Source organism: Hemitrygon akajei, chromosome 10 (genome assembly GCF_048418815.1).
Source record: "Hemitrygon akajei chromosome 10, sHemAka1.3, whole genome shotgun sequence".
Taxonomy (NCBI): Eukaryota; Metazoa; Chordata; class Chondrichthyes; order Myliobatiformes; family Dasyatidae; genus Hemitrygon; species Hemitrygon akajei.
In genome coordinates this window covers 146,724,915-146,742,111 of record NC_133133.1, presented here as the reverse complement: position 1 = coordinate 146,742,111, position 17,197 = coordinate 146,724,915, and the positions used below count along the sequence as shown (strand labels likewise).

The 17,197-nt window shown below is 39.4% G+C and overlaps 2 protein-coding genes across 10 annotated transcripts in view; one reads left to right on the top strand and one right to left on the bottom strand.

The window, feature by feature from the left end:
* The window catches only part of cacna2d4a (calcium channel, voltage-dependent, alpha 2/delta subunit 4a), a 370,881-nt gene that overhangs the window by 230,328 nt on the left and 123,356 nt on the right, over positions 1–17,197 (top strand). The window lies entirely within an intron of this gene.
* Positions 1–17,197, bottom strand: part of lrtm2a (leucine-rich repeats and transmembrane domains 2a) — a 58,936-nt gene that overhangs the window by 20,850 nt on the left and 20,889 nt on the right. For 2 of the 5 annotated variants that reach the window (XM_073059279.1, XM_073059282.1), the window contains exon 1: positions 4,162–4,322. The exons of 2 other annotated variants lie outside the window; for them this stretch is intronic. The gene's annotated coding sequence lies outside the window, so the exon portion shown is untranslated. Of the gene's footprint in view, positions 1–4,161; positions 4,323–6,944; positions 7,044–17,197 lie in introns of those variants that run through there. One more of the 5 variants, XM_073059281.1, reaches the window with a different exon arrangement.

Sequence of the window (17,197 nt, the reverse complement as noted above, 5' to 3'; positions counted from 1 at the left end):
GTTTAGCAACACTATGTCCATCGTGATCACTTTGCACTAAAATGGACAGATTTTTTTTGTACTTACTGCGCTTTCTTGTCAAAAATGTGTATAATTTATGTTTATTTTTTTCTTGTGAATGTTGCTTATATGATGCTGTACCTATGATGTCGCAGCAATTAAGATTTTTATGGCACTTGTGCATGTAACAATAAATTCGACTTTGACTTTCAACTGTGAGAATTACACACAGTACTTCAGCTGAGATCTGAACAACTTTCTATATAGTTGGAACAAAAACTCCGTACTCTGTACAGTATTTAGTGCCAGCACTAAAGAAGGCGAGTATCCCCTAAACCTTCCTAAATAACTATGTTATCTGCCTGCATTGCCACTTCCAAAGATCTACAGACTTCAGGGTTCTTCTGTTCATCAGTACTCGCTAAGATACTCATTAACGCAGCCATTAGTCCTCCCACTCTATATTCATGGTGAATTTGAAAGATTCCTGATATATACAGTAGTTTAATTTTGAAGTGTATTTAACAGAATAAATGCAAATACTGTATATTGTCATGTAGCCACAATTTAAACTAAATTATGTATTTACCCCAGAAGGGTGTTTTGTGCTTCCATTCAAAATGAGAAATTACAGAAGTAGCTCTCCCTGCCTTAATCTCACATATTACTGGAATATGGATTGTCTACCAATTCTCATTAAAACATGTTCATACAACATGCATTTACTTCTTCTCTGTCATAAATTATTTAAAATATTTGTTATAGATTAGTTATCACTGTAACTACAAATTATGAGACAATCCATCATCAAACTTTCATCTAAAGGATCCAACCAATTAGATTCTGCAGACAGATAGAAATGAACAGATAGATGGAGAACTTAGAGATAACTGCAATCAGTGGTCAGAGCTCAAAGGGTAGACATAAACTTAAATGCTAATTGGCATTGATACAGCTAAAGATAGGGGTAATTTGGCAGGAGCATTAATGGTAGACATAAATGCAGCTAGATAGAGTAAACAATGACAGTAACTAAAATAGTAATTACAGAAAAGAAGCAAAGGTATAAGGAAATATTTTGAGAGATTCCTGTGCCTGGAGCAAGTTACTTAAATGAATATGTAGTATTGGTAATTAACAAAGAAAAGAACATGGAGGATAGTGAGATCAACGAGAGTTATGCCAATATTCTAGGGTATGTTGATATTAAGAAAGTGGAGATGTTGGGTCTCTTGAAGAACTTTAAGGCAGATAATTCCCAAGGTTATTGAGAGAGGCAAGAGAGAAGATTGCTGGAAGCTTGACGGAGAGCTTTGTGACTCCTTTGCTACAGGCAAGATCCCAGAGGACTGAAGAATATCCAGTGTTTTTCTTCTGTTTAAGAAAGTCAATAGGAACAAACCTGGAAATTATTGGTTGGTGAGCCTTACATCAGTGGTAGGCAAATTATTGAAGAATATTCTTAGGGATAAGATAGATAGATAGATAGATACTTTATTCATCCCCATGGGGAAATTCAACATTTTTTCCAATGTCCCATACACTTGTTTTAGCAAAACTAATTACATAAATTACTCAGTAAAAATATGATATGCATCTAAATCACTCTCTCAAAAAGCATTAATAATAGCTTTTAAAAAGTTCTTAAGTAGTTTACTTAGATACATTAAATACAATCAACCCCGGCACTTTAACATATCTTACTCTTGGCGGTTGAATTGTAAAGCCTAATGGCATTGGGGAGTATTGACCTCTCACATCTACTCACATCTGGAAAAGCAGAGATTTATTAGAGATAGTCAATATGGCTTTATGTGAAGGAGGACATGCCTTGAAAACTTGAATGAATTTTTATGAAGGTGATTGATGAGGGCAGGGTAATAGTTTTGTATACATGGACTTTAATAGAGTCTTCATAATAGGCTGACTCAGAAGATAAGGGCACATAGAGGTTTGTTAGATTGGATTCAAAGTTGCCTTAGCCATAGTTAACAGAAAGTAGTGGTGGTTTGGCATTATTCTGGCTGAGGTCTGCGGCCAGTGGATCTCTGTTGTTTGTGACACATATAAGTGAACTGGATGAAATTCAGAATGGGCTGATAGCAAGTTTGTAGACTACACTAAAATTGGTTGAGTTGTGGATAGTGAGGAAGTTTGTCGATGGATTCAGCAGGATATAGACCAGCTGGAAATGTAGGCATAGAAATAGCAGATGGAATTTAATTAGGACAAGTGTGAGGCAATGCACTTTGGAAGGTAAAATGCCGCAGGAAATCATACAGTAAACAGTAACACCCTTAGGGAAACTACCACACTATCTACTTATGTGGCCACTCCTTGAAAATGACCATGTAGATTGTGTGGTAAAAAACAGCATATTTACCTTCACTGGTCATGATGTTGAGTATAAAAGCCAATAAGTCATGTTGCAGTTGTAGACATCTTTGGTTTGACTTCACATGGAGTATTATGTGTAGTTATGAACATTGTATAGGAAGAATGTGGAGGCTTTGAACAGAGTGCAGAAGAGGTTCACCGGGATATTGTCTGGATTAGAGTATTAGCTGTAAAGAGAGATTAGATGAACTAGGATTGTTTTCTCTGGAATGTTGGAGGTTGTGGGCAACTTGATAGAAGTATATAAATTATGAAAGGGTACGTAGAAACTTTTTTCCCTGGGTGGAAATGTCAAATACTATGGGGGCAAATCTTGAAGTTGATAGGGGGGTTATGCAGGGAGTTGTAGTTAACTGGAATGTACAGCCAGAGGTACTGGTGGAAGCAAATAAAATAAAATAAACACAAGAGGTTCTGCAGATGCTGGAAATCTTGAGCAACACACACAAGATCCTGGAGGAACTCAGCAAGTCAGACAGCATCTATGGATAGGAATAAACAATTGAAGTTTCAGGCCAAGAGCCTTCATCTGGACTGGAAAGGTAAGCGGCAGAAGAAATTCAACAAAGTTTAGACAAGCACAAACCCAGGCAGGGAATTTGGGAATACAGACCATAAGCAGGAAGTAAAAAATAATTTGGATTGGCATCATAGTTGACATAAACATTGTGGGCTAAAGGGCCTGTTCCTGTGCTGCATCATTCTACGCTCAATAAATGTAACAGATATGGACAGACTGACAAATGTTTAGCTATAGGCAGATATAGATACCTGACAGACTATCTGGACAGGTAAGTAAATGAACAAGTGGTTAGATAAAAATAGACTGAGTGACAAACAGTAATACAAGCGATACAGAGGACCCTGTAGGTATAGATGGATTAGCAAACAAGTGGATATACTGCAAACAAATATGGGCCCAGAATATCAATTTATGACTTGAGCAGAACTGACTGTTAAGATGAAATAAAATGCTGTGAATAAATGAATAAAGGATAGATTTATCATAGAAGCAAATTTGTTTGGTTTTTATCATAATTTACCTAAATCTCTGGATGCTTATATATTTGTCAATAGAATTTCTGCTTCATGTCAGAATCAGAATCAGGTTTATTATCACTTCCATATGTTATGACATTTATTGTTTTTTGACAGCACTGCATAATCCAGTGATAATAAACCAGATTCGTGTGTGCAAAGAGTTAAGAAAGTAGAAGGAATAGAATACTTGTATTCATTTTGCTTATTTTTTAAATGAGCACCTTCACCATTCTTTCTCAGTCCAATTTGTTCAAATTAATTTTATATATCTAACTATTTACATTTTGGATGCCAAAAATACATACTATATAAATGCAATAAAGAAAGTCATGAGTACATAGATAATGTACAGAGACTCTAAGGAAGCAATATATAATACACATCTCTTTGTGGGAGAAATATATTTACAGATTTTTTAAAAACAAGTGAAATGACAGAAGCATGTAACATCAAAAGACAGTATCATTTCCACAGAAATATCTCAAACATGCAGAACCTAGTGGAAAACAAAAAAAAAAGACTTCTAGCAAGAAATAGTTAAATCTTGTCACTCATTCCTGCATTACATCTTCATGCTTAATCAACAAATTTAATTTAATGGTGCAAGGCAAGAATGCTTCCACTTTAGGAATTCTGTATAAAATACGAAGAGGCACAGACCCTGTTACAGTGTTTAGTCTCTGAACCATTCAAATTTCAACAAAACTTTTTTAATGCACTTACATGGCACCTTGATGTCTCAGTTTCTCAAGTCATTCTAAATGCTCTGGTTGCTGTTTGGTGTTACCACAGTTTAAGGTGCTAGCTGTGGTGTAATGAATCCTATGGCACATACCCAGCTCTGATGTTAGAACCACTGTGCAGTTCCTCTGCTGCTGCTGTGTTATAGATAGTAACTTGAGAGCTACTGCTCTACTTACTGCTGATCAGCTGACAAACCTGAGACCGTACAGAGCAATTGGCCAGTGCTCATATTTTAGTGACAGAGGTACTTAATTTCCTTTTGCTTGCATTTGTAACAAGTGCCTTCACTATTGTTTGCAAATCCAATCGGTTTGAAATATTTTCATATATCAAACAATTTACATTTTGGATCCCAGAAGCAGGCACCATTTAACATGAACGCAAGAAAGTCTGCAGATGCTGGGAATCCGAAGCAACATGCACAAATGCTGAAGGAACTTAGCAAGTCAGGCAACATCTATGGAAATGAATAAATGAATGAATAGATTGTCAACATTTCAGGCTGAGAACCCTTCTTCAGGACATTTAACATGTATGCATTAATTTCAAGAATGAATGAATGAGGAATAAAAGTATACAGTGTATAGTTTTCCATATATAAGTTTCCATTTTCACTGCTCTCAAACATTTCAAGGTCACCTGTAATGAAGTGTAGCACAAAATATCACACCCACAATGAAATATAATGCTGCATTTATTTATTTTTAATGCTGTTAAATGAAGAAACATTCTTTTTTGGAAACAAGGGGAGCTCTCTTCTCTTCTTCAAGTGTGGCTTGAGATTTTAATGTTACCTTGAGCCCCTGAAGTGGCAACAGGGGAAACATCTGATGTAAGTGACAAGGCCTTCAACAATGTAACATCTCCTTAAAATTGCTCTTGTATGTCAAGTTAAATTGGACCATAAGATCGGGTGTGTGAGTAGAACAAACTGAGCTCAGCTGAGCTGGTTGATCCTGGGCACAGCAGCCATTTTTTCTGGGTAATAGAAACTAATAGGTATCTGACTCTTAGATACAATTAAACTGATACTTAACTCCTCACCAGTTTCTTACAAAACAATTCTAGCAAAACTCTATATCAGCCATCTAACTTTGCATCCTACATTATTCAGCTTTGCTCAGTTGCATCCTGAAGCTAATACTTCTGTGGCTTCAAGAATTCAACAACTGTGCTTCATATTTCAATATTATCTCTTACATTATGTTTTGACTTTATGTATGCATTGCAGTTTCTGTGCGTTTAGGTGCTATCACATAATGACAGGGCTTAACTTAATCCTAATCCTAGGCCATAAAATATGCAAAAAGGGGGGGCAATACATGAGGGAAACTGTGTCTGTGCAGAGTTTGGTACTTTTGGAGGAAAAATTTCCATGGGCTGAATCGTAAAGCATAATGAGTTCAGTTATGGCTTCAGTGAAATTAAACTTCTATAAGGTGAAGCTGTTACCAGAAAGAATGTAGTCCTCCTAGCTCACAGATTTATATGGGTTTTCTGCAGATAAAATTACTTAAAACCAAACTTACTAAACTAATCTATAATCCTTTTAAATACAGGAGGGACTTATAAGCACCACAAGTGTTACATCTGCCCAATCACCTCCTAGATCACCACATTCAGAGCCCCAAACAGTCCTTCCAAGTAAGGCAGCACTTCACCTGCAGGTCTGTTGGGATCAATTACTGCACCCAGTGTTCCTGCTGTGTCCTCCTTTACATAGGTGAGACCCGAAGTAAACTGGAGGAATGGCCTTCAACACCTCTGCTCTATGAGCCAAAAGTAGAATTTCCCAGTACCCAACCATTTTAATTGCTCTCCCTATTCCCATTCCAACATGTTAGTTCAGGGCCTCCTGCTACCACAATGAAGCCCTTCTCCACTTGGAGAAACCATACCTCATATTGTGTCCAAACTAAGAGCATGAGCATCAATTTCTCCAAATCCCAGTAACTTCTCCCTCATCTCTGCTTTAACATCTCCCATGCTGGCTCTCCTCTTACCCCTTCTCTTCTCCTCACCTGCCTATCACCTCCCTCTTGTGCCCTTCCTCCTTCCTCTTCTCCCATGGTCCACTCTCCTCTCCTATCATTCTTTTTCAGCCTTTTACCTTATCCACCTATCATCTCCCAGTTTCTCATACCAGCTCCCCGACCCCTCCCACCATTCACCTTCCTTCCTCCTCACCTGACTTCACCTATTACCTTCCAGTTTGTACTCCTTCCCCTCCCCCCCATCTGGGATTTTCTCCCTTCCTTTCCCATCCTGATCAAGGGACTTGGCCTGAAATTTGACTCTTTATTCCTCTCCATAGATGCTGCTTGACCTACTGAGTTCCTGCAGCATTCTGTGTGTGACACTCTATCTTGTTTATAACTGTACTTCTATTGAAAAAACTACATGTAACATTACTGGCTGCTGTAAAGGTGAAATGAAGAACAGGCTTTATTTAGGTATTTTTGTAATTGACTTGATGGGTTAAATAAAATGGAATGTTTTTGGAAACTTTACGCTTATTCTATAAACTGATATAAAGAGCTGCACTTCTAGTATTACAAACAATTTAACTTAAATCCTTCTTAATGCATTTTCACTGTATGGGCCAGACAGCCTCCATATTCAGTGCTGTTTTTTTTTTAGCAATATTATGAAACCAAAGAAAGCAAATGGAATTAAAAACAGAATATGCCAGAACGACACAGCAATGAAAAAGAAACACATCTCCCATCATAACTTTCCTTAGTTAACTCTGTTTCTCTCACCACAGAAGCAGGGTCATCCAATGTTTCCTGCATTTTCTATTTTTCTCTCAGACCTCCAGTTTCTGTTACATTTCTACCACTACTTGCTGTTCAAGAATGCTAAACTAGACAGGACTATAGAGAATCAAGCCTATTTGTAAAACCCAGCATCCTCAACACAGGAAATGCAGTTTCCATGGTTACTTCAGAGTAACTATGGAAACTGCATTTTGTCAAACTGTTTGTTTCTTAGCCAAAGTATGAGAATTTTCCTGTGTGCTCATTCATTAGAGTTGCCTTCTGTAAATAATACTTATTTTTCAGTGGAATTTTCAGATTTTTTTTTTGTTATTACAATTGGGGTATCAATACATGCATAAGTGAAATGTCCCATGAGGTAAAGGCTGCACTTCACCTTTTGTTCAGAAAATTAAATGTCCCCTTTGTGTATGTTTTATTCCACTATAAATGAAATTCCCATAAGTAGCTGTAGGTTATATAGAAGAAAGACCTATGACGCAGTATGGTGCACTGAAATGGTATCAAAAGAAGATAGAGGCAAATAATAAGTGGCAAAGCTGTAAATTATTTAATAAATGGCAATGATTTTCAATAGAACCAAAAAAGTTTGCTTTGGAATATCTACTTAGTTGAAAAAGATCGATTATATTGTTAACTAAATAAAGACAGTGAATTTCAACCCACAAGTACTGCAGATGTTGGAAATATGAAATGAAAACAAGAAGTGTTGCAAACATTTAGCAGCTCAAGCAGCATTTGCAGAAAGAATTAGCACTCAAAATAGATTTGCTTAAGTTCTAATGATAGAGAAGCTGGTTTAAGTTGACACTGGATCAAACAAGGAAAGTTTACATGTATTAAATACATCAATATGAGGGATATGAAAGATTTACATTTTAAAGCAGAAACATATTTCAGATCACTATGAGGTCATGCATGCTTTTCATATTGCTTGGTACACATCACTAGTAGTACAGACAAGAATATTTCAGATTTGGCTCCTGAGGAGCTTTACTAGTTTCATATTGTAATTTTTATGTCAGAGGTGGAAAAACTACTAGGGAGAATTCTTAGGTACAGGATTTATGAGCATTTGAAGAAGCATGGTCTTATTTGGGATAGTCAACATGGCTTTGTGAAGGGCAGACCATGCCTCACAAGATCAACTAAGTTTTTCGAGAAGATGACAAAACAAATTGATGAAGGTAGAGAGTGGTGTACAGTATATGGATTTTGATAAGGTGTTTGACAAGGTTCCCTGTGGTATGCCTCTCCAGAGAGTCACTAGGCATGGAATACATGATGACTTAGCTGCGTGGATTTGGAATTGACAAAAGGCAAAGAGTGGTAGTAGATATAGAGTATTCTGCCTGGACATCAGTGACTTGGATGAGGAAATGGAGCATGAGTTAGTAAATCTGAAGATGACACAAATGTTGGAGACATTGTGGATAGCGTAGAAGGTTGTTATAGGTAGACTATAGGTAGCTCTCCAGACAGAATATGCTTTACAACAATATATAGACAGGATGCAGAGATGGGCAGAGAAGTGGCAATACAAGGTGATACACTTTGAAAGATCAAACTTGAAGGCAGGATTTATGAACATTTGGAGAGGCATAATATGATTAGGAATAGTCAGCATGGCTTGGTCGAAGGCAGGTCATGCCTTATGAGCCTGATTGAATTTTTTGAGGATGTGACTAAACACATTAATGAAGGTAGAGCTGTAGATGTAATGTATATGGATTTCAGCAAGGCATTTGATAAGGTACCCCATGCAAGGCTTATTGAAAAAGTAAGGAGGCATGGGATCCAAGAAAACATTGCTTTATGGATCCAGAACTGGCTTGCCCACAGAATGCAAAAGTGGCTGAAGATGGGCATATTCTGCATGGAGGGGGGTGACCAGTGGTGTGCTTCAGGGATCTGTTCTGGGACCCCTACTCTTCGTGATTTTCATAAATGACCTGGATGAAGAAGTGGAGGGATGGGTTAGTAAATTTGTTGATGACAAAAAGATTGGGGGTGTTATGGATAGTGTGGAGGGCTCTCAGAGGTAACAGTGAGACCTAGATAGGATGCAAACCTGGGCTGAGAAGTGGCAAATGGAGTTCAACCCAGGTAAGTGTGAAGTGGTTCATTTTGGTAGGTCAAATATGATGGCAGAATATGGCGTTAATGGCAAGTCTCTTGGCAGTGTGGGGGATCAGAGGGATCTTGGGGTCTGAATCCATAGGACACTTAAAGTTACTGCGCAGGTTGACTCTGTGGTTAAGAAGGCATACGGTGCATTGGCCTTCATCAATCCTGGGTTTGAGTTTAAGAACCGAGAGATAATGTTGCAGCTATATAGGACCCTTGTCAGACCCCACTTGGAGTACTGTGCTCATTTCTGGTTGCCTCACTATGGGAAGGATGTGGAAACCACAGAAAGGGTGCAGAGGAGATTTACAAGGATGTTGCCTGGATTGGAGAGCATGCTTTATGAGAATAGTTTGAGTGAACTCTGCTCTTTTTCCTTGGAGTGACAGAGGATGAGAGGTGACCTGACAGAGGTGTACAAGATAATGAGAGGCTTTGATCATGTGGCTAGCAAGAGGCTTTTTCCCAGGGCTGAAATGACTGGTAAGAGAGGGCATAATTTTAAGGTGCTTGGAAGTAGTTACAGAGGAGATGTCAGGGGTAAGTTTTTTATGCAGAGAGTGGTGAGTGTATGGAATGGGCTGCTGGCGGCAATGGTGGAGGTGGAAATGATAGGGTCTTTTAAGAGACACCTGGATGGGTACATGGAGCTTAGAAAAACAGAGGGCTATGGGTAGGCCCAGGTAGTTCTAAGGTAAAGACATGTTCGGCACATCTTTGCAGGCTGAAGGGCCTGTAATGTGCTGTAGATTTTCTATGTTTCTACGTTGCTAGTTCAAGATCAATGGCAGGTTCCTTAGCAGCAGGGAAAGGCTGAGGATCCTTGCGATCTAAGTGCATAGATCCCTCAAAGTTACATATGTTGTTAGGGCAGTTAAGAAGGACTATGGTGTGCTGGCCTTTATTAGTCAGGGGAATATTAGTCAAAAGCCATATTAAACTCTGGTCAGAGCACACTTAGTGTTCAGTTCTGGCTGCATCATTATAGGAAGGATGTGGAAGCTTTATAGAGGGCTCAGAGGAGATTTACCAGGATGCTGCCAGGATTAAAGAGCATATTTTATAAAGAAAGGTTGAGTGACGTTGGGCTTTTCTCTTTTGAATGATGGATGAGTGATGAGTTAATCAAAGTGTATAAGATTATGAGAGGTATAGATAGAGTGGAGAGCCAACATCTTTTTCCCAGGATAGCAATGACCAATAGTAGAGGATATCTGTTTAAGGTGAGTGGAGGAAAGTTTGGAGGTAAAGTCAGAGGTGGTATTTTTTACACAAAGAGTGGTGAGTGCCTGGAACCCATTGCGGGGAGTGGAGATGGAGCTGATACAATAGAAACAGTAAAAGAATCTTAGATAAACACATATACGGATGTAGGAAAACTGGAGACATGGGCTGTGTAGGAGGGAGGGGTTAGATTGATCATGGAGTATGTTTATGTAGGTCAGCATAACATCATGGGCTGAAGGGCCAGTACTGTGCTGTATTCTTCTACGTTCCCAGGTGACCAGAATGGTGGACTAGAAGATGAAGACTTAGATTTTAGTTTTAATTGATGAGCAAGAGATTATTGCATGGCTATATTTCTCTGTGAAGTTTGTGGTGCTAATACTCTTCCCCATTCTGCAACAAACTATGCTATCACTACTTGCTGCTCAGGCAAATGCAACAGGAAATATTAAACTGAGCTAGACTTTAGAGAAACCGTCTGTTAATGAAACTCAAACTCATGTTGGCACAGGTTACAAAAACACAAAAGAAAATCCTTGTTTATTATTTGCATTTGAGAGAAGCTGTACTAAATCAATAATGGACCATGTGGCAAAAACAACACATAGCGGAATAAACATTCAAAATCTACAGGCTGTGGAGGATCTGTTATTTGGTATACTTTGTGTAGGAGCCATGTATCTATTTTCTATCTGTGCTGTATTATTTTATCGTGGGTAGTAAGTCACGTGGGTTGGAGTGTGGTAGAAGTGAAGAGTTTAGTTACATATTCATCCTTTGTTTTTTAGTCAATCTAGTTTGGGTAGAGCTAAAAAGTGGGTCAGGGATGATAAGTTTTTTGCTGATCACTTAAAATTGCTTAAATTCACTTAAATATATTTGAATGCATTTAAGAATGCTTGACTTAAGTACATTTAATATGCTGAGGCTGTTTAGTTCATTATATCACTAGTTTTAACTTCAGTAGGCAGTGTTTATTGTTTCAAGTTGTTATCGTTTTATTGTTTTTTTCCAAGTTTCTTAATAAAAGGTCGAATGTATTCTTTGACTTTGGAACTTTGTTGTTGGATGGATGGTGCATCATAAGGTGTCTACACCCCATGCTTAGTCTCTAAGTGGTTTTGGTTTGTTTGAAAGTAACCACTACCCTTTGATATTAGGGTAATATCTACTTAAATATTAAGAAAATCAAGAGTCAAGAAGTGATGAGATAGAAGGTGGTATGGTGGCTGAATGACCTATTTCTGCTTAGATTTCTTATATTCTTAATGTCAAAGAAGGGAACATTTAGAACATGAAATATATAAAGCCATGTGATAGCAAATCAGAGATCCAAACCAAATGTTAGCAAATTAGAATAAGTCACATTACCATCAACAGGAAAAAAAAAAGAGATTTGCATTTAGTCCGAAGTTATGTTTTGTATTTCTCAAGTTCCTTGCTTGGCCCAGGGATCACTTGGTTTTCTTTCAAACTCATTGACCAGATGGTACAATGACTATTCACTTATCGAATCAGATTTCAGGAAGGTAGATAAATTGACATAAAGGGCCCTGAAGTAATAATATTGAAAGAGATGTAAGGTACAGTAATTATATGGAAATATTTAACATGTCCAGGTAATAGTGAAGCAGAAACCAACAAAGCAAACAGATTTCAAATACAAGAACTTTGAACTATGATTTTTTTTAAATATCTGAGAACATCAGTGGAGAGGGAAACAGAGTAGAGAGACAACTTAAAACAAGGAATGAAAAAAGAGATTCAGCCACTTATAACGCTAGTACAAAGTTAAGGAAGGAAGACAAGAGGAGAGAACAACAGGGAAAATCTTTGATAAAGTGAAATCAGAAGATACTAAGAATCAAAATGGATCATGCTATGAGGCAAAGCAAATATGTAATGAGCTAAAGGACATGATGAATTTTGAAGTGCTGAATGCAATTGTGTAATCATTGACAACAGCTGGAGTATGAAATATTGAGACCAATGGTTCTAATCTGAACTGGTCAAGTTGAATCCTGACGCGAGAAGCTGATGGGTAACATATTGAAAGATGAAATACTGTTCCTCAAATTACCAATTTGCTTCATTAGAACAATGTGGGAAGTTGAGGATGAAAAAAAAGAGTGGGCATATGATGGAGAATCAGTAAACCAGAAACTCCGGCTTATACTTGCGCCTGAGGAAGCCTCCTGCGAAGTAATTGCACTATTTCCATTCCTTATTGTAGAAGAAACTAGCTGACATAATAAAATAACTTCTTCCATCTAGAAAGGGTGTTTTGGCAGAAATAAAAGGGTAGGTGTAGCAGTTCTTGCAATTTTGTTGGAAAACAAATCTCTTGAAAAGTGAATTATTTTGAGAAATGGATTAACAGAAAATCTCATCACAGTTGAATTTGCGCTAAATTTTAATCACTGAGATATAAGGTAAATATATAAATAATGAAGATGAATTCTTAGAATCAGATCATTTATTTATTGAATAAACTTTGAATTTTCAAAGGTGAAAGTCAGCAACTAAGGGGAACCCCAAGAATCTTGATGAGCCTTGTCTAACCAGGCCCTCAGCAGTAGAACCATGGGATATAGTCAACTCTTTGAAAAGAGACAAAAACCAAAACTAATTTACAGTACTATGGAACTGGGTGTGGGATGATAAAAGTAGATAACAATTCATTAAAATGCAATTCTTGAAAATATTGTTTTGGAGCCACAACAAATGCATACTTTGATGCACAACTACATAAACCTGGTAGAAAGTCACCCTTGATTGATCGTTCAAAACAAGCAATATATTAACTATTGCTTAATGTGTTCCAATTCCAAAATTACTTCCATTTATTTCAGTAAAACAATATTTCAGAAACAGAGTACCAAGTGCAACCTCTGCTGCACAATATGTTCAACTTAATCAGTCAAGACCAGGTTTTAACCCCAATGTATGGTTAGTGTAGCATAATGAAAGCAACTAATAACTTCAGGTCATCTGTTCCCAAACAGATTCTACTGTAGCTTTCTTAGCCTCATGTTTGCTTGGCGAGAAGTTTAGAACTTGAATTTTCCATGTCGAGCAAATTCAATATTTCTACATGATAACTTAAAAAGTACATAGGCTCCTAGATAGATACATGAATATTCAGAAAATAGAGGGATAGGGATATATGTAGGAGTGTCAGAGGAGTCTCTAATGGCTAACCCCTCTCAAACTTTGTACACTGTTGCATATCCTCCCACTCTGGGAAGAAAGACAGCACCAGCAACCAGATCAATAACACCATCAATAGCTCTGCTGTAAAGAATGGTAGGGCAAAGAAGTGGTGAACAATAGTGACAGAGAACTCTTTAGCAAGGGAAATTGACAAGCATTTATGCGACTGTGAGTAGGACTCCAGGATTGTGCGCTGGTTCCCTGTTGTCAGGGATAAGGATGTCTCTGAGCAGGCACAAGACATTCTGAAGGTTGAGGGTGAGCAGCCAGAGGGTATAGAAGATCTGCTGCCAAAAGAACTTAGGAGTTAAGTAGTAAGTTAAAATGGAGTACACAAGATTGCATTTTCAGGATTAGTTCCCATGTTACAAACTAGCAAGACAAGGAATAGTTAAATATGTGACTAAGGAGCTGGTGCAAGAGGGAGAGCTTTGGCTATATGGATCATTGCTCTCGCTTCCAGAGTAAGTACGATCTGTACAAGATCTGGTTGCACCTGAAATGAAGAGGAACTAATTTCATGGCAAAGAGGTTTGCAGTGCAATAGGGAGGGTTTAAACAGTCTCAGAGGATTGGAAACCAAAGTAGTGGTGTGACAGATAGGAAAGTTGAGACTAAAGTTAAATGTTAAAAGTGAGCAAGTTTAGTAGACAGAACAGACAGAGCGACGGAGGATGAGAGGTGACCTGATAGAGGTGTATAAGATGATGACAGGCATTGATCGTGTGGACAGTCAGAGGCTTTTTCCCAGGGCTGAAATGGTTAGCATGAGAGGGCACAGTTTTAAGGTGCTTAGAAGTAGGTACAAAGGAGATGTCAGGGGTAAGTTTTTTATGCAGAGAGTGGTGAATGCGTGGAATGGGCTGCCAGCAGCGTTGGTGGAGGTGGATACGATAAGGTCTTTTAAGAGACTCCTGGACAGGTACATGGAGCTCAGAAAAATAGAGGGTTATGGGTAACCCTAGGTAATTTCTAAGGTAAGGACATGTTGGGCACAGCTTTGTGAGCCAAAGGGCCTGTATTGTGCTGTAGGTTTTCTCTGTTTCTATGTTTCTAGACAGGGAGCAAGTAAGGTATCTTCTATGGAAAAGAGTACAGTTAACGTTTTGGGCCAAAATGTCAACTGTACTCTTTTCCATTGATGCTGCCTGGCCTGCTGAATTCCTCCAGCATTTTGTGTGTGTTTCTCGGATTTCCAGCATCTGTAGGTTTTCTTTTGTTAGCAAGTAAGGTATGATAGACAAAATACATTTGTTTTAATGCAGGAAGCCTGATGGTTAAAGCAGAGGTGCTCAGAAGATTGGTGCATGGAACTAGGGCATTATGGCCAACTGGGCAAGTGCGCTGAAGAATAGCAGATGGAAGTTAACATGGACAAGTGTGAGGTCATTCACTCTGTTAAGTTAAGCCAGAGCAAGACTGACACAGTAAATGATAGAGCCCTGGAGGGTGTTGTTGAATAGAAAGACCTAGGGATACAGATACATAGTTCCCTGAAAGTTATGATGCAAATAGACCAGGTGGTGAAAAAGGTGATTCATATGCTTGCCTTCATCAATAAGGGATTGGGACATCATTTTGCAACTGTACAAAGTGTTGGTGAGAACATACTTGGAGTATTGTTTACAGTTTTGGTTGCCTAGCTATAAGAATGATGCTATTGAATTGGAAAGGGTATAGCAAAGATTCACAAAGATTTTGCCAGGACTGGAGAACCTGAGTTTAAATAGAGGCTGGATAAGCTAAGTCATTTATCCCTGAAGATTTGAAGGATGAGGGTGATCTTATCGAAGTATATAAAATTATGAGGGGCATAGATAAGGGCCACAGTAGTAGTCTTTTTCCCAGAATTAGGGAGTCTAAAACTAGAGGACATAGATTTAAGGAAACAGGGGAAAGATTTAACGGGGACCTTAGGGACAATTTTTCATACAGAGTATGGTGGGTAAATGGAATAAACTGCCAGAGGAAGTAGTAGAGGAGATTACAAATACATTGTTTAAAAGGCATTTAGAAAGTACATGGAAAAGAAAGATTCAGAGGGACATGGGACAAACAAGTGGGATGAGTTCCGGTAAGCAACTTGGTCAGCATGGACAAGTGGGGACAAAGGACCTATTTCCATGCGGTTTAACTCTATGATTCTATCAATGAAATGAAAATAGTTTGCTGTTACACGGTTAAAGTGTAAGTTATCACGAGATTAATTAGAGAAAGTGGATCAATTTATATTCTTCATGTAATTGTATTTTTTGATTTTATAACTGTCACGGTCTGGTCCATGCTCCTTATTCCAGGTTTTCCGGGTTTCCCCAGTTTCTGTTGAGGCAGCTGATTCTTGTTTGGGCTGGCCTCCTAAATAGCTTCAGGAATCAGCCTCTGGCTGCTGGATTGTTCCGGTCCAAACCCTCTGTCTGTACCCCTTCCCTTCGCCTTCCTGCCTGGAGCCCTGCCTCGCCTCGCTTCGCCTCTGCCTGGAGCCCTGCCTCACCTCGCCTCGCCTCTGCCTGGAGCCCTGCCTCACCTTGCCTGTGTCTGGAGCCTCACCCTGTTTGGAACTGTCTTTCTGTGTCCACGCCTTCGCTAGGTAGGTCTGGCTGTTTGCTGCTACCTTGCGTTGGGAACTGTCTCTGTGTCCACACCTTTGCTAGGTAGGTCTGGCTGTTTGCTGCTACCTTGCGTTGGGAACTGTCTCTGTGTCCATGCCTTCGCTAGGTAGGTCTGGCTGTTTGCTGCTACCTTGTGTTGGGAACTGTCTCTGTGTCCACGCCTTCGCTAGGTAGGTCTGGCTGTTTGCTGCTACCTTGTGTTGGGAACTGTCTCTGTGTCCATGCCTTTGCTAGGTAGGTCTGGCTGTTTGCTGCTACCTTGTGTTGGGAACTGTCTCTGTGTCCATGCCTTTGCTAGGTAGGTCTGGCTGTTTGCTGCTACCTTGCATTGGGAACTGTCTCTGTGTCCATGCCTTTGCTAGGTAGGTCTGGCTGTTTGCTGCTACCTTGCGTTGGGAACTGTCTCTGTGTCCATGCCTTTGCTAGGTAGGTCTGGCTGTTTGCTGCTACCTTGCATTGGGAACTGTCTCTGTGTCCATACCTTTGCTAGGTAGGTCTGGCTGTTTGCTGCTACCTTGTGTTGGGAACTGTCTCTGTGTCCATGCCTTTGCTAGGTAGGTCTGGCTGTTTGCTGCTACCTTGCATTGGGAACTGTCTCTGTGGCCATGCCTTTGCTAGGTAGGTCTGGCTGTTTGCTGCTACCCTGTGTTGGGAACTGTCTCTGTGTCCATGCCTTTGCTAGGTAGGTCTGGCTGTTTGCTGCTACCTTGTGTTGGGAACTGTCTCTGTGTCCATACCTTTGCTAGGTAGGTCTGGCTGTTTGCTGCTACCCTGTGTTGGGAACTGTCTCTGTGTCCATGCCTTTGCTAGGTAGGTCTGGCTGTTTGCTGCTACCTTGTGTTGGGAACTGTCTCTGTGTCCACACCTTCGCTATGTAGGTCTGGCTGTTTTGCTGTTATCTAGCATTGGGAACTGTCTCGTCGCATTCAGCATTCTGTGTTATGAGTCCTGGCCCTACGTTCTGTACCCAAGGAGGGGTCCCGGCTCAGTGGTCCATGTTCATATCTCTGCCTTGACCAAGGCTCTGGGTTCTCATCATGTCCATGTGCCTCACCCAGC